Source organism: Dromiciops gliroides, chromosome 4, assembly GCF_019393635.1.
Source record: "Dromiciops gliroides isolate mDroGli1 chromosome 4, mDroGli1.pri, whole genome shotgun sequence".
NCBI classification, from domain to species: Eukaryota; Metazoa; Chordata; class Mammalia; order Microbiotheria; family Microbiotheriidae; genus Dromiciops; species Dromiciops gliroides.
The window spans coordinates 40,243,801-40,271,014 of NC_057864.1; positions in this window are offsets into that span (position 1 = coordinate 40,243,801).

The window sequence follows — 27,214 nt, forward strand, 5'->3', positions numbered from 1 at the left end:
AGAAATAATGTAGTACATATAATTCAGTATTTTAAATCCATCCTCTTCCTTTTTTTTTTTTTTTAATAAATAGTCATTCCAGTCTTTATATCCTAAGAAGCTCTTTCTAGCATAGGGCCTTGCATATATGTAGCACTTAATAAATGATTGTTGAATTTAATTCAATCGAATGAAGCCATATTTAGTAAAAGATAAATTGCAAGACAACCACTTAATTTTTCTGGTGTTTTTGTTTTAGTTTAACCTTTTTTGTTTTGTTTCTTGTTTTTGTTTTTTTGCAGGGCAATGAGGGTTAAGTGACTTGCCCAGGGTCACACAGCTAGTAAGTGTCAAATGTCTGTTGCCAGATTTGAACTCAGGTCCTCCTGAATCCAGGGCTGGTGCTTTATCCACTGTGCCACCTAGCTGCCCTCTTTAACTTTTGTTTTTACAGCACTTTTCTGTCTGAGGATATCCATTCTTCCTCCTCTATCTAGTAAATCATCCCTGTAACAAAAGGGAGAGAGGGAAAGGAAAGGGGGAAAAACTTCACCAAAACCAGGAAATATATCTACCAAATATGACAAAATCTACACTATTCCATTCTCATAGTTCTCCATGTCTACAAAGTCAGGAGAGAAGTTATTTTTTAAACTCTTCTTGAGGGCCAAGCTTGGTCATTTAATGATACAGCGACATTTAGTTCTTTTTATTTTATTTTAGTTTTAATTTATGAAATAACATAACTACACAAGTACAGACTGGAGAGTAGTGGCTAGACAGCTGTCTTCATGAAAAGGTCTGAGGTTTTGAATGGCTATGAGAATACTAAGGGGTGACAGTGTGCTATGGCAGCCCCAAAAGTTGAATGTCATCTTTGGTTGACTTCTTGGTAGTTTTGTGCCCCAAACTGAGGAAGGTAGAGAATCAAGTAGTTACACCATTCTCTGCTCTGAATAGAATACATCTAGGGCATTACATTAGTTTTTCACACCACAACCTAAGAAAGATACTGACAAGCTAGGAGGTGCCAGAGGAAGGTAACCATTGGCAAATGAGATTAGTTTGAAGAAATATAGATGTTTAGTGAGCAGAAAAAGAAAAAAAAAACTTTAGTGGAGACAGGAGAGAGGTATTCAAATACCTGAAGTGCTGTGATGTGATGTTATCCTGATCTGACTATAGAGAAAAGATTTAAGACAATTTGTTAGGCATTACAGGCATATAGCTGTGGGGTAAGCATAGGGATAGAGAGAAAGAGAGAGACAGACAGACAGACAGAAAAAGAGACAGAGACAGAGAGAAACAGAGAGAATACTTCCTGCCAAGTGCTGTTTTAAGCATTGGGGAATACAAATAAGTATTCCCACAAAGAGGTACAATTCCAAGGTGGGAAGACAACACATAAAAAATTCTGGAAAGCTGGAGTGGAGTGGAGTATAACAAAGCAGGATGGAACAGAAAAGGCCCAGAGCAGAATCCATCATGTTTCATCTAAAGTGAAAAAGTGCAGGGGGAGCAATCATTGTCTCAGACAAAGCAAAAGCAAAAATAGACATAATTAAAAGAAATAATCAGATAAACTACACTTTGCTAAAAGGTGCCATAGACAGTGAAGTAATATTTTTAAAAAATAATACAATTTCCCTGATGGAGGCTTCATTTCTCAAATATCTAGGGAACTGAGTCAAATTTATAAAAGGTAAGAGCTATTCCTCAATTGATAAATGGTCAAAGGATATGAAGAGTTTATAGAAGAAATCAAAGCTATCTAAAGTCATATGAAAAATGCTCCAAATCACTATTGACTAGAGAAAGGCAAAGTAAAATTGCTCTGAGGTATCCCCTCACACCTGTCAGAAATGACAAATGCTGGAGGAGATATGAAAAAGTAGGTACAGTAATAAATTGTTGGTGGAACAGTGAACAATCTGGTGAACAATCTGGAACTATGCCCGCAAGGCTTTAAAACTGTGCATACTCTTTGATCTAGCAATAATACTACTAGGTCTATCACCCAAAAAAGATAAAAGGAAAAGGAAAAGGACCCATATGTATAAACAGATTTATAGCAGTTCTTTTTGTGTTGGAAAAGAATAGGAAATTGAGGCGATGCTCCTCAATTGGGGAATGGCTGAACAAGTTCTAGCATATGATTGTGTTAGAGTACTATTATGGTATAAGAAATGGGGGCAGCTAGGTGGCGCAGTGGATAGAGCACCAACCCTGGAGTCCGGAGTACCTGAGTTCAAATCCGGCCTTAGACACTTAACACGTACTAGCTGTGTGACCCTGGGCAAGTCACTTAATCCCAATTGCCTCACTAAAAACATTTTTTAAAAATTAAAAAAAAATAAAAGAAATGACAAAGGAGTTGGTTTCAGAAAAAGCATGGCAACATCTATATTAACTGATGCAAAGTGAAGCGAGAACAACCAGGAAATCATTGTACACAATTACAGCAATGTTGAAATGATGATCAATTGTGCAATACGAGAATTTGATCAATATGATTTGATAGAATACTATCCAAGATAATTCCAGAGGACTCATGATATAAAAATGCTATCCTTTCTTTAGAACTTGGAGTGCAAATTAAAGTTTAATGTTTTCAATTTTTTGGGGGGGTGCTTTTCTTCTGCAATTTGGATGTTTTTCATGATTTCACATATACAATTGATATCATTTTGTTTGCCTTCTCAGTGTACTGGGGAGGGGTGGGAAGGAAGAATATAAAATTCATAATTTAAAAAGAAAAGAATGGTAAAAATAAATACTATTTTAAATGGTCCAATTTAATTTGATGTTTGGGTAGCTCACCATCTTGATTGCTTATCTGCTTATATGTTCTTAGGACCTAGAGTTTCTGGAGAGCTCCAAAGACCCTTGACTGTTTTCTTTAACCTATATGCTCATTGGGCAGTATTACCTGGGAAAATCAACAGTGCCTCTCTCTTCATTCCCATTGTAGAGAAAATGTTAAGAGTCATGGAATTATCCTTGCTGCCTATGGCTCCACATATCTGGGCTTTAAAGAGATTTCATACCTCACCTCCGACTGGTTGCTCTTGCCATGATGGTCATAGTAATAGCTTATTTTTAGTTAGCACTTTAAAAGTCTACAGAGTGCTTCACATACATCATCTGATTTGATGCACACAACAACTTAGATGAGGCACTTATGGCATTATTGTACCCATTTCACAGATGCAGAAACACCGCATCCAGAGTCATATAAGTAGTGGTAGGTTGTAGGAATCCAACCTGCATCTTCCTGTAGACAAGCATAACAATCTTTTTCACTAAGTTCTGTTTATATAGATGGCAAACTCTGGGGGAAAGAAAAGCTAAGCAGCAACTTAGAGGCTTTTCCATAGCGTTGTCTGTTCCCATCCATGTATGCATACACATTCTCACTGGAGATCCTACATCCCCATGAGGTTTCTCATTGTGTGAGATGGCTTGCTGTGTCCTAGCTTTGACCTTGGACAGCTCCTTGCAATAATGTCTTAATGTCAGCATCTTCACAGTGGCCTCCATTTACACATTGTCTAGCTTTGCAGCACCCCAGGATGCCTCCTGTCATCTTAAAGGTTTTGATTAAATTTCAAAACATATAGTAATTTCAGTTAACTTCCAGTTTTATATATATATATATATATATATATATATATATCCTCACACACATATGCAATATATATCAGTCAAACCATGTGGTATGTTCAAATGAGTACTGACTTTGTTTTTTTGTTCAGATGTTTCGGGTTGTAACCCATTTTCCACGATCCCATTTGGGGTTTTCTTGGCTGATACTGGAATGATTTGCTATTTCTTTATCCAGCTCATTTTACACATGAGGAAACTGAGGCAGGCAGTAATGAAGTGACTTATCCAGGGTTACACAACTAGTAGATGTCTGAGTTCAAATTTGAACTCAGATCTTTCTGATTCCAGGCCAGGCATTCTATCCCCTGAGTTGCCCAGCTGTTCCTTGGAGTTCTGGCTTGGGAGTGTTCAAATCTGATTTTGAATCTCACCCCTGTTTCTTATTACCTAGGTAACCTTGGACAAATCATTCTACATCTGTTAGACTCAGTTCCCTCAGTTGTATAGTCAGTAGAATTAGAAAAAAAATAACTTTTGAGGGGAGGGGCAATGAGGGTTAAGTGACTTACCCAGGGTCACACAGCTAGTAAGTGTCAATGTCTGAGGCTGGATTTGAACTCAGGTCCTTCTGAGTCCAGGGCCGGTGCTTTGTCCACTGCACCACCTACCTGCCCCTTGGGTTTTCTTCCAGTTTTAAATCTATGAAAATATGAAATTGTTAATTTTTTTTAATTTTGGTAATAATAATATCTTGCATTTGCAACCCTTGAATGTTTGCAAAGTGCTTGGCATATATAATCTCATTTGATCTTCACAACAAACCTGGGAGGCAGGTGCTATTACTCCTTTGAGAATAATAACATTATAGATGAGGAAAAGAGGCTGAGACATTAAGGGACTTGCCTGCGTTTAAAAGCTATAAAATGTCCTGGCCAGGATTTGAATTCAGGTCCTCCTGACTCCAAGTTCAATGAGCTATCCTCTGTACCACCATACAAGACCTCTCTAAGGTAGAACAGGTTGGCATTATCCCTGTTTTACACATGAGAAAACTGAAGTATAAGTAAGTGAGTTATTGTACCGAAGCCACACAACTAGTAAATAGTGGTACTCTGACCTACTTCAGAATATGCTACTTCTCCTGTAGGAGGTGATATGTTGGAGTGGAGATGAACTAAGGGCTGGAAGCAGAGGACTGGGTTTTTAATCTTGCAAAGTGGATAGAGCGAGCCTAGAGTCAGGCAGATTCCTCTCCCTGAGTTCAAATCCAGCTGCTGACATTTACTAGTTTTGTGTTAAACAACTGGCCAAGTCACTTAACCCTGTTTGCCTCAGTTTTCCCATCTGTAAAATTATCTGGGGAAGGAAACAACAAACCACTCCATTATCTTTGCCAAGAAAACCCCAAATGGGTTCATGAAGAGTTAGAAATAATTGAAAATAATGGAACAGAAATATCAAAATAGCTTAACCTCTCTGGGTACCATTTCCCCAACTGAAAATTTTAAGGGGACTGGACAAGGCTGCCTTTAGTCAGCTTTCAAGTTTTACATCCTATGGCTCTGTGGATGAGATATAGAATGAAGGCTCTCTTGACACCCTGTCGGTATGGATGGAACACGGGGCTGTCCAGTCGACACTCAGAGCTTCACACATAGGATCACAAAAATTGTGGATGTAATCCTGGGATATACTTCAGGCAACCTAGGCTAGCCATTTATTTTTATATATAGGAAAACTAAGAACCAGAGATGTTGTGATTTAGATACACTCACAGAAAAATCAAGTGGCAGAGACAGGATTTGAAATCCCTTCCTTTGACTCCAAATCCATGCACTCTTTCCACTCTGTTAAACTGGCTTTCAATGATTTGAACAGCTCATCACTTCAGTCCTCAACATGCCCCACCCCTCAATCATACATCTCTCTAATAAATATCCATACAATATCAAGAGACCTAAAGCAAATCTTACATCAATTTGTGATGGTGTGTGTGCTCAAAGGTATTGACAAAAATCCCACAAGATGGCAGGCAATGATGGATTGGTATCTTAGTCATAAGGCTGATCTCAGTGAGGTCACAAAGCTACCAAAGTCTTTAAATATTGTTGTACTAGTGGGTGGATGGCAGGGAAGGAAAAATCATTGATATAGCAGTCAAGAGACAAGGTACAAAAATAAATAACAATTGACATATAGCCTCTTAGCATTTACAAAGTACTTTAATTAAATGATATTAGTAGCTAGTGATGCAGTGAAGAAAGCATTGAACCTCGAGACAGGAAGACCTGAGTTGAAACCAAACTCAAAAACTTGCAAATTTTGAACAAGTCACTTGATCTCTCTCTGCCTCAATGACCTCATTTGGAAAATAACACCTATGTCCAAGAGTCATGAGGATCAAATAAGATATTTGAAAAGTGCTTTATAAACCTTAAAGCCCCATATAAATGCTAGTTATCATGTGTATAATATGTGTGTATGTATATTTAACTATAATATATGATATAAGAATACATAATACAAATATATGTATGTATATATACATATACACATATACATTTTGCTTGATTCTCCCAACCTCCCAGCAAAGCATATACCCCAGATAAATAATATTGTCCCCATTTTGCAGATGAAGAAACTGAAATTGCAAATAAATTAAGCAATTTTACCTAACATTTTCTTCATTTTATGTAATCTTTCTTTTCTTTGTGTAATTTGTTGTCAGCAGCAAATGGCACTTGAATCTGATTTTTTGGGGTATAGGCTCAGTGGTTTCTATGTTATTTGGGTTCTACTAAATAGCTCTGTGAGTTCTGTGAAATTATTTAATTTTTCTGGCCTTTGGTTCCCTCATCTATATTACATGGGGGTTGGGCTAAATTGGGGGTTTATAATCTTTTTTTGTATCATGGAGCCCTTTGGCAGTCTGATGAAGCCAAAGACCCCTTCTCAGGATAATGTTTATAAATGCATAAAAGAAAATCCACAGGATTACCAAGGAAAGCAATTATATTGAAACATAATTATAAAATTTTTAAAAGTTCATGAAGTGCAGGTTGAGCATTCCTGTGGGAACACTTAAAAATTCTCCTTCACCACTAATATTCTATGAGTACCTTTAAATATAACTTGGAGGAGGAGGAGGAGAAAGGGGAGGAGGAAGAGGAGAAAGAGGAGAAAGAGGAGAAATGTGTTTGGGTCACAATTAAGTAAACCATAATTGGATGTTTCAATTTTAAAAGGTTGAAATTTCAATTAAATTCAATATTTATTAATCCAATCTGGAGCTAGGACTAAAAAGACACAACCAACCAACCAACCAAATAAACAAACAAGCCCAGCCCCTGTCCCCAAAGGCTTTATTTCTAATGTAAGGTCATTGTGCAGGTCATTGTACTAGACACTTGGGCGCAAGGTGGGAAATTACTAATGTAGGTCTACTAGGTGGAGGGCAATGATATCTCATCTTAGGCTTTCCTTGGAGAAAAAACACAGTGAAGAACAGTTTCAGGATCCCTCAGGATGGACTGTAGTAAAGAAGACCAAGTGACCAAAGGCACCCTGGGAAACCTGCTTGTAGCTCACCTGTGATTCTCTGCACTGCTTTGTGGCTGCTGCTATCTGGAGCATAATGCATTCCCATGTTCCTTTCTGAGATCAAGTACTTCTTGCTTACTGAGTTCTCATTACATGGGAGCCAATGAAAGCTTTAGAGACCCATCATTAATCACTCTTAATTTTATTCCCTTCCTCCTTTCCCACTGGACTTCTCTTAGCTCCTCTTCTCCTGTACATAATCACTCCAGCTTGATCCTTTGCTGTCTCCGTGTGTGCTCTCCCTCTCCCCTACTAATAGCTCACACACAAATTGGATCATTGAGGCCATTGTTGAGATAAATAGATGCACTAGTACCTCTATACTTGAGACTTTGCTCTTTTCCTTAAGCACATCTGTGACGTTTGTTGGTAGCTGTCCTCTTAAGTAACAGGAACAGATCTCTTCTTGTCTCAGAAACAGCATTTTCCCTCTCACCCATACATACACATATAAACACACACACACACACACACACACACACACACACACACACACACACACACACACACCCCTCCCCATTTCCTTGGGGTGGCTTCTCATTTTAAAGACATCAGCACTGCTGGGACAGTCAGAAGAAGAGGTGGACAAAGGTAGACAAATCTCTTAAGAGAGACAGTTAGTGACAAATGACTGGGTACCACTTCTTGGGTATATCATTCCAAACTAGACAACAAACAGTTGTCCTCTTTCCACAAGAAGCTGAATGAAAGAAAATAGGTTTTTTTATTGGAGGAAAGGAGTGTAACTAAAGGAGAAACTCTTGTCTGTGAAGTTGATTAAACCCTAGAACAGGCTGACAAGGGGAGCTGTGGAATCTTTTCTCAGGAGGTCTTTGTCCAAAGGAAAGATGGGAACTGATTATGATTAATGGCACTGTATGGAGGAAGGGGGCTGGACGAGTAAAAATTTGTGTTGGTGGGTTCTCTTACTTGAATACTACATTTAAGGACCTAAATTACAGATAGTTGAGTGGCTAAAGCTCTGGACCTTGGCTTAAGTCATGAGTAAGTCCAATGGTTACTACCTATATGACCTGGGCAAATCATTTTATCTGCTGGCCTCTGTTTATTCATGAGAAATCAGACAATCAACAAAGAGCTGTTTAGCATGTTAATTACCTAACCCTAGTCCTAACCCTGTTGTGTGCAGGCTCTATTCTAAGTGTTGGGGATATAAAGAAAAGCCAAATGGAATTCCCAGTGTCAAGGGTCTCACAGTTTAATGGGTGAGACGACATGCAAACAACTTCGCACAAATTGTGCAAATATGATATGCTATCGGTTCAAATCTGTGATCTACTAATAATATTTCAACATAGCGTTTTAAGGTTTGCAAAGAACTTTACAAAAGTTATGTCATTTTGTCCTTGGAACAACAACTCTGTGAAGTAGTTTCTATTATTATCTGCATTTTACAGATTAGGAAATAGGTTAAGTGACTTGCCCACCGTCACACAGCTAGTAAGTGTCTGAGGCTGGATTTGAACACATCTTTCTGACTTCAAGTCCAGTACTCTAACTTCTATACCACCTATTTGCCTATAGGGTCTCTTCAAAATATAACATCTCTCTCATTGTGTCACTGCTCTCCCTACCTTTGCAGAGTATGAAAGGTGGGACTGGGAATGGCGACATGATATGTGGCACAAAAATGAATTGTGACTATCTATTTTCAGAGGACCTGCCTCTGTCACCTACTTTGATGACTTTGGGCAGGTCACTAAACATCCTTGGGACTCGATTTCCTCATTTGTTAAGGAGAATGGTTGAATTCAATGGCCTCTGAAATCTCTTCCAGATCTATCATTTCTCTGTCTGTCTGCCTGCCTGCCTGTCTGTCTGTCTGTCTGTCTGTCTGTCTGTCTCTCTCTTTCTCTCTGTGTGTCTCTCTCTCCATCCATCCACCTACCACCTATCCATGCATCCATCTATCCATCTATCCATCCATCCATCTATCTATCTATCTATCTATCTATCTATCTATCTATCTATCTATCTATCTATCTATCTATCTATCCATCTATCTATCACCTATCTATCTATCATCCTAAGCTTCTATATCTGGCAGCAATAAGAGATTGTGCCACACCAGGGTCAGAGGTCTCTAAGGATGGCAGTTATACTGCTCTTTGCCAAGTCTGGATGTTAATTGCACTAACCCTAGTTGCAGATAGAGTAGCTGGGTACCAGATGAAGATAGACTTCTCCACCAGTGACAACTCCTGAGATGGGAGGGCACCAACCTTCCTGAGTCTATGTTGTACTACATTTACCATTCCCTTTTCCTGTTCAGAGACTGACTTAACAGTTCCTTGAATTGAGGAAGTGAATTTCTTCAATTGATTGGAGGAAACTCAGAATCAATGAAATGGGGTGGAGAACGTATTGGGGAAGGAAATTTGCCAACCTTTGAGTAATGATCCCAGGAACAGTATCAATAGAGGAGGAAAAGTAGACTGAGGAAGGCAGGAAAATAGATAATTTAGGGTCACCCACAGAAAAAGATGTTAATATTTTATCCCATGAAGGCCAAAGGTTCCTACCTTATAACAGAAAAGAGAAAGGGAGGTTTGGTGCCAGTCATCTGGGACTCTGGTAAAGAAGTCTAAGATGGTGGAGAAGTGGATTTGGTGCTAGGATAGCCTGGGAATTAAGGATGGGAGTTCAATAAGCCAGTATAGAGGCAGGAGGAGGTGATGCCCCTTGATGTTCAAGATGGTCATATAAGGAAGGTATTCTAACTCCCTCATTTTACAGATTCCAGAGAATCTGTAATGACTTCCCCAAGGTTACACAGCTAGTGAGTGGTGACACCAATCAAATGATCAACAAGAAATTATTGATCACCTACAATGTGTAAGTCATTAAGCTAGTCAATAGGGATGCAAGATAAAAGAAAAAAATTAAACTACCCCTACCCCCATGGATCTTACAGTCTATTGGAAGAAACAACTCATACACTTAAGTGTCTCTATACAATATATATGAAGTAAAAACAAGGGAATTTTAGAGACATACTGCTAGCTGGGGGGGAGCAGTAGTGTAGAGTGTGGAAACTGAGCTCAGCTTCAAGGGAAGCTGGGGATGCCAAGAGGCAGAGAGGTGACAAGGGAGTACAGGCATGAAACATGGCTACTACAAAGGCAGAGACATGGCAACTGGAGTGACAAGTGTGAGGAATAGCAAGAAAGTCAATTTGGCTGAATCAGAGAGTGCATAAAGGAGACTAATGGACCATGATCCTGGAAAGGCGGTCTGGGATCAGGGATGAAGGGCTGTAAATGCAAAATGGAGAAGGCTTTGCATTTGCCTTAAAGTCAGCTTTGTAGAGTTGAAAGCACACTGTCTTTGGCATCAGGGGATGTGAATTCACATCCTGACTCTGTTATTTACAACTTTTGTGGTTTTGGACAAGTCACTTAATGTGAGCACATTTTCTTCATATATAAAATGAAGGGTTGTATTATATAGATTCCGAGATCCTTTCATGTTCTAAATTTGTGGTTCTAGCATCCAGATTCCTCGAACTGTAGGGCAAACAGGACTCTGGGAAAGCTAAGTAGTACAATAGGCAAATATGATTAACTTGGAGTTAGGAAAACATGAGTTCAAATCACACTTCAAATAATTCCAAGCTATGTGACCCTTGGCAAGTCACTTAACTTCAGTTTCCTTATCTACAAAATGTGGCCAATAATAGCACCTATTTCCTAGGGTTGTTGTGAGGATCAAATGATATGTCAGATACATTGTAAATCTCAAAGCACTGTATTGATGTTAGCTATTATTGCTGTTATCATTATCATTATTATTATTACAAGATTGTTCTGTCTCTAGGGCAACACCCCCTCCCATTGTCTAGAATTGGAACTTGAGGTAGTTGCCAATAACCTGTCCCAGAACCCTAAGCCCAAGTGCGGGGGAAATTCACAAACTTATCTATCTCTGTATTCATTTTATTGTAAAAAGCTCTAGGCTCTGCAGACCAAGATAGAGCTGTGCTAAACAGTTAGCTACACTTAGAGTTTGCTCCGCCAAACCCATTCTGTGGGAGGGCGTGGGATTTCACAGCAGCTAGAGCAAAAGTATTCCCAGCAGTACCATATGCTGCTCACCATCGGTAGTGACGGTATTGGTCACTAGAGTTGGCAGGCGGATTAGCTGAATGGAAAGTTTTGAAGACCACAGTAGGAGGTTTTGCTTTGTGGGTTTTGGATGGTAAAATTTTCAATCTGTTCAGCAGGCAGAAAGCAGAGAAAAAGAATCCCATACAAATAGTGTGTATGTGTGTGAAAGGGAGAGTGTGAGAATGTATGACTTCTAAGGAAGTTTAACTTAAATCCCTCCCTCCCCCCAATCCTCCCTCTAAATGCCTTGATCTGAGATGAGAATGAGCTTATAAAGATAACATGTCAAATACAGTGTCAAAAGGGAAATAATAAAAATAATAAACTGGGGTTTTTTGGGGGGGTAGGGAGAAAGAGAGAGAGAGAGAGAGAGAGAGAGAGAGAGAGAGAGAGAGAGAGAGAGAGAGAGAGAGACTTTCTTTTTTTCATCTAAGTTCTGTATTTTCACTTTTTTTCCTTTAAGGGAAAAAATAGAAAAGAGATGACCGAGAAAAATTTCCCAAATGCCAAGACCATTTAATAGCAGAATTACAACTGACGATAAATGCAGCACTTTTTAAAGCTTGTCCTTTCTCTGTTATTAACTTTGTTCTTTCACTTGTGCCAGAGAAAGCACAAGAGATAGAAATTGGCAGAAATACTAGTCTGAGGAGCAGAAATTCAACTCAAATAAAAATAATGTGAAACCCTCTTGTAAAAAAGTCTTTTGTTTTTTGAGCAGTACAACTTCATTATTGGGGGAAAAGGGTTTATTTGAACTAAAAGTAAAATTTAGGATAATCTGTTAGTAATCTCTGCTAATGTTCTATGTGAATGTGTCATTTTGTTTTGTTTTCAAAATGGTCTTCAATCATTAGTTAATCCACCCAGCATGCAGGTTCTGAGCTCTGTTATATGTAGATAATAGATAAGGATGCCCATTAGGTTAGAGGCAGCATGATATAGTGGGCTCAGTAATCGGCTCTCAAGTCCAGCACTATGCTTTCTAATCTACGCTGCTCTGTTGGCTTGCTGGTAGAAGAGTCCTTTAGCCTCTGTTGCTCAAGCTATTTCTACAACAATCTGAAACAACCACACAACTGGTGTTCTTTGTGTGTGTTCGTATGTGTATGGGTACACATGCATACACAAATTTATACAAATGTGTATGAGGGGGTAACTGGATATCTCTGAAATCAATAATTTGGTATCTAAAAATGCAATTCCAATAGACATTTACTGAGTATACTAGGTAGTAGTGTATAACATGAGTTTGGGACAAAACCCTGTCTCTCCATTTATGGTTTTCCTATCTATTGGAGTTAGTTCACATAGACAATAGCACATGGTAAGGACAAAAGATTAAATTTTGTGTGAGATTTGGGATCCATTCACATAAGGCAGCTGGCAACTATCAGTGTCCTATTTGGGGGCTACATGGTAAATAGAGTAGGAAGCCAAAATGGTGGGCAATAGGAAGTACAGATGTAGTGAGTAGACATAGATCTAACCTTCTGGTATCGAGATAGTGACCAAATGGGAATCCCTTTCTAATAACTTCAGCCCAGGATTAAGAAACAAGTAGTAACAGAGGAACTGGGAGATACAGCTTCCAGTCAACAGTGTGGGCTCTAGAGCAGGGGTGAGCAAGAGCAATGATATAAGTAGGTTATGTTAAGGTATGAGGTAGAGCCATGAGATGAGGGGAATGGAGTAGATAAGGATACAAAGTCATTGTAAAGACAACATGACACACTGGTGAAAGCACTGTCTCTGAAGTCAGCAGGTATGAATTCAATTCCCACCGAAGACAATTACTATACTACATGTATGTCCCTGGGTAAGTCATTTCAGCCCCATGAACCTTAGTTTCCCTATAAAATGAAGGGATTGAACCAGATAACATTTGACTTTCTTCCAGTTCTTAATTTATGCTTTATGAACCAATTTTGGACCAGAATGAGAGTTGCTATGAAATGTTCAGTTTGAGCTTATTGTTGTTCTTATTGTTGTTCTTATTAATTTGTTTTGTGAGGTAATTGGGGTTAAGTGACTTGCCCAGGGTCACACAGCTAGTAAGTTTTAAGTGTCTGAGGCCGGATTTGAACTCAGGTCCTCCTGACTCCAGGGACAGTGCTCTATCCACTGCACCACCTAGCTGCCCCTCTTCTTATTAAATTTAACAGTAGTTTAACAATAATTAATTACAATTAATTTAATCATAATAAATTTAACAGTTTAACATTAATTAATAACAGTCAATGTTATTATCAATTTAACTATAATTAGTAATATCAATTTAACAAGAATTCAATTAATAATGGTTTCATGATGGATAACAATTTAATAATGTTACATATAATATTGATTTACTAATATTATTAATAATGACTATTATTATTATAGTTGAGAGAATCAGAGAAGACTTTATAGAGCACTTGAATGGATAGGAAAGATTTCAACAAGTAACAAAGGGAAAGGGGGAAGATTCCAGAATTCAGGAATAGCTTGAACAAAGATAGAGGGGTGAGTGAGTATAAGGTGTTTTTGTGAACAACAGGTAAGAAGAAAAGAAAGGACAAATTGCTTAAGTGCCAACTAACCGTATCAGGCACTCTGCTAAACTCTTTCCAATGATTATCTCATTTGATCCTTACTATAAAGTAGGGGGTAGGTGCTATTATTATCCCAGTTTAATAGTTGAGAAAATGCAGGCAGGTAGAAATTAAATGACTTACTTAGAATGACCCAGCTAGATAATGTCTGAGGCTAGATTTGAGTTCAGGTCTACTCAACTTCAGGACTAACACTGTGCCACCTAACGGCTTCTAATTTGACAAAAGTAAAGATTAAGTTGTAAAGGGTTAGGAAATAATTAGAGAATTATATGTGACCAGACTGGAAAGATGTGTTGAATGTAAGAGAAAGAGTTTGGACTTTAATGTGTAGGTAGCAAAGAGATCCTTGCATGAAGAAGGAACAACCAGCTGACTCTGAAGTTTCTGGTTTATTTCTAGCAGGTTGCTATCACTTCATCCCTTACTCCATTTTCTATTCAGTATGTTTTCTTGTGCCAGTTTTTCTGACAAGATCATTTTGAGAGATGATGTCAGCAAGTATTTATTATGGGCCTACTATGTGCTGGGCATGTTGCTAAGCTATGGGTATACAAAGAAAAAAAAACAAAATAAACAAGCAAAACCAAAACAAAACAAAAACACAGTTCTTGCCCTCACAGATTTCTCACTCTAATGGGGTAGACAACAAGAAAATAACTATGAACACATAGGATATAGTCAGAATAAATTGGAGATAACCAACAGAGGGATGATTATAAGATTAAAGAGGATTGAAAAAGACTTCTTGAAGACATGACGGAGGCCAAGAAGATGAGATGAGGAAGGATAGTGTTCCAGTCATAGGTAAGAGCCAAGAAAAAGACATTGGGAGATGGAGTGCCTTGTTTAAGAAACAGCCAAGGAAGTCAGTGTCACCGAGTTGTAGAAGATGCTTAAGTATAATAAGACCAGAGAGGTAGGAGGGGGATGCAATATTTTGTATGAGGAAGAACAAGGCAGCCAATAGTGGATCATAGAGCACATGTAAGAGAATAAGGCATAAGAAGAATAGAAAGGTAGGAAGGGACCAGGCTGTGAAGAAATAGCTAAACTGAATGGGAATACATGTTAACACTGGAGTACATGAGGGATTAACCCATCATAGATAAGAATGCTAGGGATTAATCTACCCACAGTCATAATCAGTCCACAATCTGTCGTAGTGGAAAATAATTTTTTTTGGTCCCCAGTGTATTGCATCATCTTCTACCATCAACAGAGATTTCCTACAGAGGGATTGTTTCTAATTAAGGAAGTTCAAAGTGATATTCCTTTGAAATATTCTGAAACAATCATCAATCTGATCGATCTAGATTTGAGTCATTGGCATAGAGATGGTAATTGAACTCATGGGAACTAATGTGGTAAAAAGAGAGAGAGAATAAAGGGAAAGGGGAAGAGGACCCAGTACAGATCCTTGGGATATATAGACTTGAAAATATGAGTATAAACAAAATACATACAGTAACCTTGTGAAAGAAGGAAAACAGGGATGATATAATTTATAGTTGCTACCGTCACGTGGTAATAATTGAGGTGAATATTGAAAGCAACAAGGGGTTCCAACACCCAGAGTTGAGGAAGGAATATGTTATGGGTCCAGGGTCCACTCTGTGTGAAGAAACAGATAGAAGTTGGACTGCCATGTTTAAAGTAGAGCAAGAAAGCCAATTTGGCAGAACTATAGAGTGTGGGAAGAGGAGCAGATTGGAAACAGATAGTGAAGGGCCTCAAAAGTCAAACAGAAAAGTTTGTACTTGATCTTAGAAGTAATTGGTAGCCATTGATGTTTATTGAGTAGAGGAGTGACCCAGACAGACATGCATTTTAGGAAGATCACTTTGGTAGCTGTGTGAATGATATGCTCCCCCTCTACTTTTCTAGTCTTTTTGCACCTCCTCTTCCCCCCTCCCGCCCTATGCTCTCTAATAACCGGATACATTGGCTTATTTTCACTGGCTTGGAATACTCTGCGTTGTGGCCTCCACCTATTGGATCCCTAGACTTCCCTCGACATTCAGCTCAAATACCACCTTCTTCTTCAGGAGGCCTTTCTAAGACCCCTCAGTTGCTAGTGGCTTCCTCTTCCATATTACCTTCATCTCTATCTTGTATGTATCAGATATTTACATGTCATTCTCTTACTCTCTTCCCCAAACAATTGTAATAATCCAGGAAAGAGGGTATGAGAGCCTGAACTAGGGAGATAATTATGTAAGTGGAGAGAAAGTAGTGAATAAGAGAGATGTCTTGGAGCTAGAAACAATATGATTTGGCAATTGGTTGGAGATGAACCAAACAAGAGTCCTCAGGGCAGTTCAGTTCACATCACTCCGAATTCCAAGTATATAGCTTTCTTTCACTTTGTGTGTTTGCTCCACCTCTGCTCTCTCCAAATATATTAATATATGGCCAAGATAATGCATTCCATATGTTTAATTAGCCATTATATGAAATGTTGGAAAGTGGGCCCTTTTCTAAACTTCCTTCTTTTCCCAGTTTCCTGTCTTTGGACTCACACTTTCTAATATTATTAATTCCATCCATAGCAAATAGTCTTTTCAGACTGAATTGATCAAACCCAGGCTTAATTCAGATTATGAAAAGTTATTTTAGTCTCAGTAGAGGCTTAACTAACAACTCCTATATTAAATAATCTGCCCAATCACTGTCAAATAAATGATTATTGATCACAAATATTACTGTAAGAAGACTTTCTATGTCAGAAATTCTGAAGTCCTTGGTAGCTAGGCATTTCCAATTTGTTCCTGAGAAAATTTCCTGGTTAGAATGTTTTAAGCTCCTTGAAAACATGATATAGAGAACAAAGCACTAGATATGGAGTGAGAAGACTACATTTTTTTTTTGACCATGGTTCAAATCTCAGTTTTGCCAATTATTCTAAGTAAACCACTTCTTTTCTCTAAGTCCTGGTTGCCTCAACTATAAAAGGAGAGCACTGGATTTCAGAGATCCCTTATATCTCTGAAACTATGATCCCAGAACTCTATAATGATTGACCTCTCAGGTACCTTCTGGCTCTAGGTCTACAATCATATGAGAGATGTTGAATGTATTGCACCATGGCAAGACAAAATAGCAAAAAAACCCAAGCACTTCCTTCAAAGACTTTCCCTGAGAATCTCTCAAATTATCACTATCTCTGTCAACCATGATAAAAAAAACACTCCTAAGAGCCCCTGCCATGTATGAGAGCCCAGTGGGATGGTTTCTTAGGGAGAGGTTATTCAGCCTTCAGAATGCATTGGTGCCAGTTCATGCCTTTTCGGTGAGAAAGCATTTTGGTTCCACAGAGTGTTAATCTAGCCACAAAATAAGAAACTCTGCTCAAGCTGCCTGGAATGTCTGGCTGCTGGTTGGCAGACGCAGCCTTTTCTTCACCTTGGATCTGCTGGGCGAAGGATGCTTTCATAGTAATTTTCCAATGTCTTCCTTGATCAGTAGACTGAAGCATTTTATCATTTTGCAGATTTTGTTTTCTTCATGGGTTATTACTTCCACTGAACTACACTTAACATCTATTAGTTTAGGTCTCCAGAAGATCAAAGTCCCTCTGTAGCTGATTACTTCCTGGCAATCTATCTTCCTCTGTACCCCCCACCCTCCTCCCTGCCAACCCCAACCATCACCCAATCCAAAAGCTTTGCCAGTTTTGATACTTTTCTCCCCAAACATTCATGGTGATAGATACATTTTAAAGGGGTCAGGGTCTCTTTCATAGAAAATTTTAAAAGAAGAGGGAAAAATGTGGAGAGGAGTTATTCTTGTTTGCCTCAAAATGAACCATATGCTTAAATACTCTCCTTCCTGAAATAGAAGGTAGTGTCCTTGTTGAATACTCCCGGGCTATGATCAGCCAGCAACATTTTACAAACAGGAGACAGAGTACAAAGGATGTCATCAAAGAAATGGATGTAACAGAGTGGGGTGGAGGGAATGCCCAATGAGGACCCAAGTTCTGGCAGCATGGCAGTAAACTGAGACCCCTGCACATATGAGATTGTAAAAGATGGACTGGTCACATTCAAGACTAAAGAATAATTGATGGATGTTCCTTATACTATATGTGTCAAGAGAATTAAGAGAAGGCCCCCAGCATGGTGGTGTTTGGACAAAAATCACCCAGGATGTATAGACATGGATAGGTTGTCATATGTATCATTGGAGGAAATTCATCAAAGGGATCTCAGGTCCACTTTAGTGTTGAAGTATAGAAATTGAGGTCCTCCAGAGTTTTATTGTCTTTAAGAAATAATTCCGATTTCTTTCCTCCCTACAATCTTGTTTCTGTTCCCCACCAAAATATTTCTATTATGTTCATCAGATCACAATCCATAGCACCAATATTCCTTTCATTCCATGACTCACTCTTTACCTTAAACATTAAGTTCTGAAGGAATAATTTTTAATAATAAACATTTTTATTTATAGTGTTGGGTTACAATTTTTATTCTTCTTTCCCTCCTCCTCTGCCCTCCCTGAGGCAGCAAACAATCAGATATGGATTATACATGTATGATTATGCAAAACATTACTGAAGGAATATTTAATAAAGAATTCTGAAAATTTAGGTAAAGTATGTGAGGTGTATATGAGTTATTTCTCAGGGCAGAAATATTCCAAAGATTTCCTGTGTACCCATTTCCAGTGACTGAGATAATGAGACTAGTTTATTTATGTCATCAGTAGGAGGTGGGGGGAGTAGTAGAATTACTTAAAGAAGCTATCCTTGTGGTCCAGTCTATATCTGCCTGGTGAATGTGGCAGATACTGAAAATCACAGTTATATGTGGTTTCAAAATAAAATGTACAGTTCAAGGGGTACTGAACTGAAGATGATTTAAAGAATGGTTCTATGATTTTGCACAGGGTTAATTTTACTTCCAGAGATGTGACTCAGCTTTTTCTATTATAAATATGGATAAGGAATAATAGTCCAGGAAATGGCCCCTGTAATATTGGTCCTACACAGTTCTTTAAACTCCTAAGCTTCAATGATTTCCTTTTCTACCCCAATTCAGTCTCCCACCAACAAAGTCACCCCTTTAGCTTTCATTATCTCATGGAACTTCACCAGTTCGAAAAGGTTGAATTCTGGAATGTTGTTCCTTACTCTCCTCTCCACCTCACCCACTCCCCCACTGATATTAATTCTGCTCTTCACTCACATTACGTCTACTGGTACCTTTGGCCCCTCCCTAATCTCTCAGGCTATTGACCCTACTTTATTTCCAAGGATGCTCCTAATTGGACTTGGTTTTGGTATTGGGCCTTTTTTTAGAATTCATTAGCCACCACCCTTGAATTCTCTGCCCCTCCTGACCTTCTGTCATTCCTGAGTAACTAAGGCTCAAAGCTGGATAATGACCCCTATTCACTTCTCCAGTTCAATCCCAGGGTGCTTAACATTTCTGGAGAAAGTCAAGGAATGAAGCTGAATTCACCCATTATTAATTTAAGGTTCATAAACACAGCTGGGCCTCCGTTCTTGCTTGGCAATCCTTCTCCTTTAGCCTTAATCATCTCCCCATGGTGGCTATTCTAAACCTTCTCCTCTCTATGAATCCCATACTACAACCCCCACATACCAGGTTTAGAAATGAATCAGTCATCTGCTTCCCTTATCTTCTTCAACACTGAATCACAAACTTTTGGAAACTTTTCCACATCATCACCCATTTCTTCTTCTCTTACTACCCTTCAGTAACCATACCAGATTCTCCCAAAGCAGGTTAATCATTCTACCTACACCCTTGAATCCTTCAGCTTCCTCCAAGAGGTCCAGAAATTATTCCCTCTCTTTCATCCATTTTTCATCTATCTCTTCTCTTCTTCTAGATATCTCCCATCTACCTATCTACCCATGACACATATTTGAGCATGTATTGGGTTGGCAGCTAGGTAGAGCACTGGTACTAGAGTCAGACACACTTTTCTTCATGAGTTCAAATCCAGCATCAGACACTTACTCTCTGTGTGGCCCTGGGCAAGTCACTTAACATATTTCTGCCTCAGTTTCTTCAGATATAAAATTTGAATAATAATAGCACCTATGATGCTGGGTTCTTGTAAGGATCAAATGAGATTCACTGTATAAAAAGTCCCTGCCATATAATAGATGCTATATAATGCGTATTTCCTTTCCCTCATATGTATAATGCATGTTGTGTTCCTTCCCCACCCCAAGGATGATATCTTTTGGAGAGGAGGAATGATTTTAATTTTTGTCTCTGTATGTCCTGATATAGTGCTTGCCCATAATCTGTGCTTAACAAATATTTATTAATTGACGGGCTGATTAACTTTATACATCTTCCTCATTTTATAGTTGAAAAAACTGAGGCCAAGAATAGCTGAGTGGTTTTCCCAAGCTCACACATATAATAGTTAACAGAGCCCAAATTTGAACCAAAGGTTAGAGAGAGGGAGAGAGAGGGGAAGATAATAGATAGAGAGAGAGAGACAGAGAGAGACAGAGAGAGAGACAGAGACAGAGACAGAGAGATACTAGGTAGATAGATGATAGGTAGATAGAGAGAGATGATAGATAGTTTAAATAGATGATAGATAAGGAAGATAGATGATAGAAATAAATAATATAGACAGATGATAGACAGATGATAGATTAGATCGATATATGATAGATAGATGGATGATAGAGATGATATTGGTAGATAGATATAATATAGAAAAATAAATGATAGATGATATATAGATAGATATAATATAGGTAGATGATAGCTATTTAGATGGATGGATGGATGGATGGATGGATAGATAGATAGATAGATAGATAGATAGATAGATAGATAGATAGATAGATAGATAGATAGATAGACAGGTGATAGATACATAGATTATAGATAGATGATAGATACAGATAATATTGATAGATAGATGATAAATAGATGATAGATGATAGACACACCGATGACAGCAGATAGATGATAGAGATAATATAGAGATAGATAGATATAATATAGATAGATGACAGACAGATAGATGATAGATACATAGATCATAGCTGATAGATACATAGATGATGGGTAGATGATAGATACATAGATGATCAATAGACAAATAGTAGATAGATGGAAATATAGATGATAGGTAGATAGAAAGATAGAGATACATAGGTAGATAGATGATAGATCGATAGATAGCAAACACTCAATGGGAGTGAGTGCAATGGCATGCATATACCAAAGATTCGGATGATGATGTTGTTAACAACAACAACAAATAATGGCAATTAGACCTAGCATTTAAATAGCATTTGCTTTGTACCAGGTATTCTGCTAAGAGTTTTACAGTGATCTCATTTGGTCCTCACAACAACCCTGGCATGTAGATGCTATTATTATCCCCATTTAACAGATGAAGAAACTGAGGCAAACAGATGTTAAAAGACTTACCCATTGTCACAAGCTAGTGTCTGAAGCTGAATTTGAACTCAGACCCTCCTGACTTTTGTCCTACCAAGCAATCAACTGTGCCACCCGGCTTCCAAATGTTTGCTCTACCAGTGAGTTGTTGCCCTTGCTGATCCTCATTCTTGAAACCTGGTGTGTTCCTATTGCTTCTGTGAGGAAAATAAAGAGAAGACCAAGGTTTTGAAGACCATGAAGTTACTCATCTCTGGGCAATAGTGTTCTCCAGTTAAGTGGGTACTTGTATGAAGAGCCGCCCGGGTGAATTGTGTGCTGGACATGTTCAAGGTCACTTTGGCCTATTTTCATCTTGGTCCTTCTGCTGCTTTGGTTCATTATGGGCAAATTAGAGCAGTGTGAAAAGGCATGTGGGAAAAAATATGTCTCTATCAATATGTGTGTGTGCGCATTACATATAAATATATCCTTCAGTTTGTCATTTCACTCATGTTCAACTCATCATAACCCCATTTGGGGTCTTCTAGGAGAGATACAGGACTGGTTTGCCTTTCCCTTCTCCAGCTTATTTTGCAGATCAGGAAACTGAGGCAAATAAAATTAAATGACTTACCCAAAGTCACACAGCTAGTAAGTGTCAGAGGACAGATTTGAACTCATGAAAATGTCTTCCTGACTCCGAGTCCTGCACTCTATTCGTTGTACCACCTAACTGTCCCTAAATATATATATATATATATATATATAACAAACGTTGATATGTATGTTAGCTATATCTACATCATCTTTATCCATTCATCACCTATCTACCTATCATCTATGTATGTATGTATATATGTATGTATGTATACATGTATCTATCTCTATCCATCTACACACACATATATATTCAGTGCTTATCACCCTTTGGTTGTCCTACTGTATTGTTCACAAATGTTTCTTCATTGTGCTGTGAGCTTTCCCCTCTTCTCCTCAATGCACTTCATTTTAGTAAAGGACCTGGGCTATTGCATCACCCCCAGACAGATTGGGAGTGGCACAAACACATGCACAAGTATATTGAGCAAGGTTGTGGCCTTTGAGTTGAGGCCTCCCTGCTAATTCTCCTGTGAATTCCTAATAGGGTTGCTGGCTAATACACCACGGGTGAGACTGAGTCTGCTTCTTCTCACAGGATTCTGAGTGTCCCTATCATGTTTTACCATGTGAATGCTCTGTTTGCCTCCATTATCCTGATGGCCTGGACCGAGAGCTAGAGTGGAGTATTTGAAAATACACATAACATAGTTAGTTCTCTGGCCTGGGCTCCATCAGTATCCAGACAAGGGAACATTTTTCAGCCATAGAAGATTTTTGTTTTTATTTTAGATTTGATTTCATTTTCTAAATGGTCTCACAGATTTCTCTCTGCTAAAGAACTATTAGACATAATATGCCACTCTGGCTTGAGGTACCTGCCAGGTAATAGAACCACAGATTGAGGCCATGAGTCGGCAACATTGGCACACTAGACTAGAACCTTCTGCTAGGAGTCAGGAAGGCCTGGGTTCAAATCCTACCTCAGACACTTAATAGCTGTGTGACCCTGGGTAAAAAACATAGCCTCTTTTTGCCTCAATTTCCTCATCTGCAAAATAGAGATAACAATAGCACCTACCTCCCAGGCTTATTGTGAGATAATATTTGCCAACTGCTTTGAAAAACCTTAAAGCACCAAATAAATGCTCTTATTGTTGTTACCATTATTATTATCCTATGACCCCATAGACATCTATGATCTATGATCCCCAAGAGGACCTGAATTCAAATGCAAACTCATACACTAACTAGCTATGTGATCCTAGACATTTTGCTGAAGTTCCCTTCATTTCAATTTCCTCATCTATAAAATTTGGATAATATTAGCAACTACCTCCTGGAGTTGTTGTGAGGATAAAATGAGATAAAAATTATAAAGGGCTTAACACAATGCCTGGCACATAAAAGGTGCTTTATAAATGTTGGCTGTTCTTGTTGTTGTCATTCTTTATATTATTAATTATTCATCCAAATCTTTTGTATATCTATGTCATTGCCTTCACTCATATGTAGTACTTTCCCTTTCTCTATTTTTCTCTCTCTTTTCCTCCCTCATTCTTTCTCTCTGACTCTTTTTCTCTCCCCTCCTTTTCTCTTCTGTCTCTCTTCTCTATTATTCATCTATCTATCTATCTATCTATCTATCTATCTATCTATCTATCTATCTATCTATCTATCTATCTATCTATAATCTATGTATCTATCTAACATCTATTATCTATTATCTATCTATCTAATAATATATCATCCATCTATTATCTATCATCTATTACCTCTCTATTATCTGTCTGCCTATCTATCTATCTAATCATCTATCATCTATTATCTATAATCTCTCTATCATCTATCTATTAACTCTATATCATCTCCCTATCACCTATTATCTCTCTATTAACTATCTATCTGTCTATCTATCATCTATCTAACTATCATCTCCATCACCTGTTTTAGTCCAGCCTCCTCCTTCTCTCTATGAAGGTAATAAAATTACCCGATTTATTTCTTTAGGTAAACTCTTTGTTTTCTCTCCACTTTGCTCTAAATGACAAGACTTGAAAACTAGCAAATAAGCAAAAAACTTTGTTCAGTGGTATTTTGAGACAGGAAGAGCTAAGCTGAATAGCAGTGTTCAAACCCTGCCCCTGCCACATCCTAACAGTGTGAACGTGGGCAAGTCCCCTAATCTCAGTCACCCCCAAACTCTCTAAGACTCTAAGTTACTGATTAATTTGGAGGGCACATCCACAGTGGGACCTACCCATAATGATGAAATCACAAATCCAGGGCAAAGCAAGCCAAAGTAAAAAGTGAGACAAATAACTAAAGCTAAATTTGAAGCGGGGCGGGGCGGGGGGATGTCCCATGTTGAGAAATCAATTAGGCAGAGGAAACATTTGAGGAACACCTTAAACTATTCCCAGTAAGGAATTTAGAACTGATGGCAAAGTATTCTCTTCATTCTCCATGTTAATTGCTGCCCATATCATTCCTAGGATAGTGATTTATTCCCATCATTGGTCCACTTATACCACTGATTGAGCTAAGACACAGAGAGAGCCTAAAGCTTGGATCTCTTTTCTAGAACCCTCTTATAACACCCCATCATTTTAAGTGGCGGAAACTGGGTGAGGGTCCTTGGGAAATCTTTTCTCTCTTCCATTCATATCAGAATCTTTTTCTCTTTTCTGTACTTTTGAACTAGCTGCCCCCTAAGTCTGGAATCTTCTCACTTCTCCCCACCTCCAACATCTTAGACATCTTAGAAATGAGAAATGATATGTATTTTGTTCATCTTAAGCACATTCCTTACTTCTTGAAGTTCATTCAAATGTACCCTTCTGCAGGAAATGGCTTCCAATCTGTCACTGGTAGGTATTGCCTTCTTTCTCGAAGCTACTTTCCATCTACTCTGTCTGGTTTTTCATATAAACCTTTTCATTTTACTCTTTAGAATGAAAACACCAGATTTTCACAGATTTTGAGAATTTGAGGAAATTGTCCAAAACTCCCATGATAGGAGAAGCATCTATTACTAGGTAGCCTTACCTCTTTGAACAAGCACATCCTTTTCCTCTTCCTACCTTCTATAAACAAAAAATTCATTCTTCAAATTCCAGACGTAAATTCTTTGGGGTCATGGAAACATGACAGTACACTCTCATGGTGACCTCAAAGCCTTTTCCAACAAGTACTTTAACAAAGGTGAGTCTCCTTGCCATTTTACAGTTTTGGAAACAGAAGGACTGGGGAGTTTCACCCACTTCCCCAAGGTCATGCAGTGAGCCTGCGACAGGCTGGGGAACGGCAGCTCTGGGATCTAGATTCCCAGGAAAGGCCTCCTGTGCTCATTCTCTCTCCGCCTCAGTTGGGGAAATGTCAAAGGATTTATCAAAAAAACAGCCTGCAGCTAGATTAGGTATTTTAATACCCAAAGCACTTAATTACTAATACGGTTTAAGGTACATTAACCTAATTGGAAACTTTCTGCATATGGCAAGGGTTTTTTTTTTCCTTGAAAAATTTTTAATAGTATTCTCTTTAAACTTTTCTACCAGTGTACTTATATGCTTAGCTCTGATGTGCCTCCATTGGTTTCCAGTGACTAACAAAACCAAGGGTGGTATGAATAATTTCATTCCCCCAAAAGTTAAGCAAAGCAAAACAAAGTGGGAGGTGGAGTGAGTGAAAAGGAGGGGGTGGGGTAAGGAGTGTATTAAGATGACATCTTTAAGAAGGACTTAGAGGAATATTATGTTTTTCTTCTTTAAGACTCTTAATAATAAAATACTCTGCTGGATACATACAGTCTCTGTTCCAAACCCTAGATTTATTTTAAAAAAAAGACAACAAACAGAATACACAAAACCCATGACCTGAATTGTCAGGCTATCAGCAAAAATGGACTGGCAGGGTTCAATCTTCAGGGCTATAAACACCAACTGCACTTATACTTTAGACCTTTCCAAGACAAAATAGCCTTCACAGCATTCAAGGGATGTCAGCCAACACTGTCAGTTGTCACTCTTTCTAAAGTAAAGGAAACTGAGGGAACGTTGTTTTTGAGTGTTCTTTTGAGCCTCTGTCAGAAAAGACTCAGGGAAAGAGAGATTGATCATAAGGCATCCTGGGTAGTCAGAGGTATGTCTTTGTGGCCAAAATTAAACACTTTACTAAAAGAGCAGGGTCAGGGTTGAGACTTGTGCACTAAGAGAATACAATCTCCTTTCTGGATTAGACCCCAGACCTCCAACAAGGAAATCTGATAAAAGATTTTTTTTTTCTGAGATGGAGACATTTGGGAGTCAAATTCTAGGAATTAATTATAAGAGTACAAATGCAAGAATCTTCCCAGATCATTCCTTTTTTCCTGACTTTTTTCTTTTTTTCTTTTTTTTTTTAAATTCTCATAGGATCATAGATTTAGAGCTGAAAGTGTCCTTAAATTAATTTTTTTTCTAGCTCTCATTTTACAGAGTCAGGAATTGAGGCCCAGGGGAAAGATATGACTTGCCCAAAGTCACACCGGTAAATTGATAGAGTGAGTATTTGAACCCAGGTCTTGGGTCTTCAAATCTAGTACTAATATAAAACTACACTGCATCTCATCTTTCCTTTCACCATTCTTTCATATGTGCCCCGATTCATTCATCTTAGCAGGCAAGCTAGTGGTTTGAAAAACAGCTGTAGATTCTTTGTAAGTAGGGAAATCATCCTGAAATTGTATTTCTTTCATTTCCAATGCAGGGATGATTTTCAAAATACAGAGCCAGACCTAGGACAAGGCAACTTGGTTTTGTCTCAGAGTATTCAAATGTTGAGGGTGCTGATATAACTTGTATTCCTTCAGTGGGCAAGTAGGTACTTCAGCTGTGTACCTCATTAGCAAGAATTCATTAAAATAGGAAGCTACCAGATCGTGGGCTTCTTTCCATCAATGGCCATACCTTGCCTTGCTTTCTTTCCTCTTGGTTTCCTCGAAGTGCCTTGGGGTCCCTACTCACTCCTCCCTCTATAGATCACTTACATTTTGATTTGAAGACAGTTTTCTTGTTCCTTTCCCTTGCCGCTTGTGGAGACAAAAACATGGGGATATTTTCTGCTATTTGTACTATGGAATGGGATTGCTACTTTTTGCTTTGTCTGAGTTTTCAGTTAACATCTCATTTGGGGATAAACCACCTGGAGAAAGAGCAAATACAGAAATTATTACTATTACTATTATTATTATTATTAATATCTCACTTTGCACTTATCTACTTATGATTAAAGGCAATCTAGAAAGATCATATGTATTGTTAGCTTTCATCAAGGGTGGTAT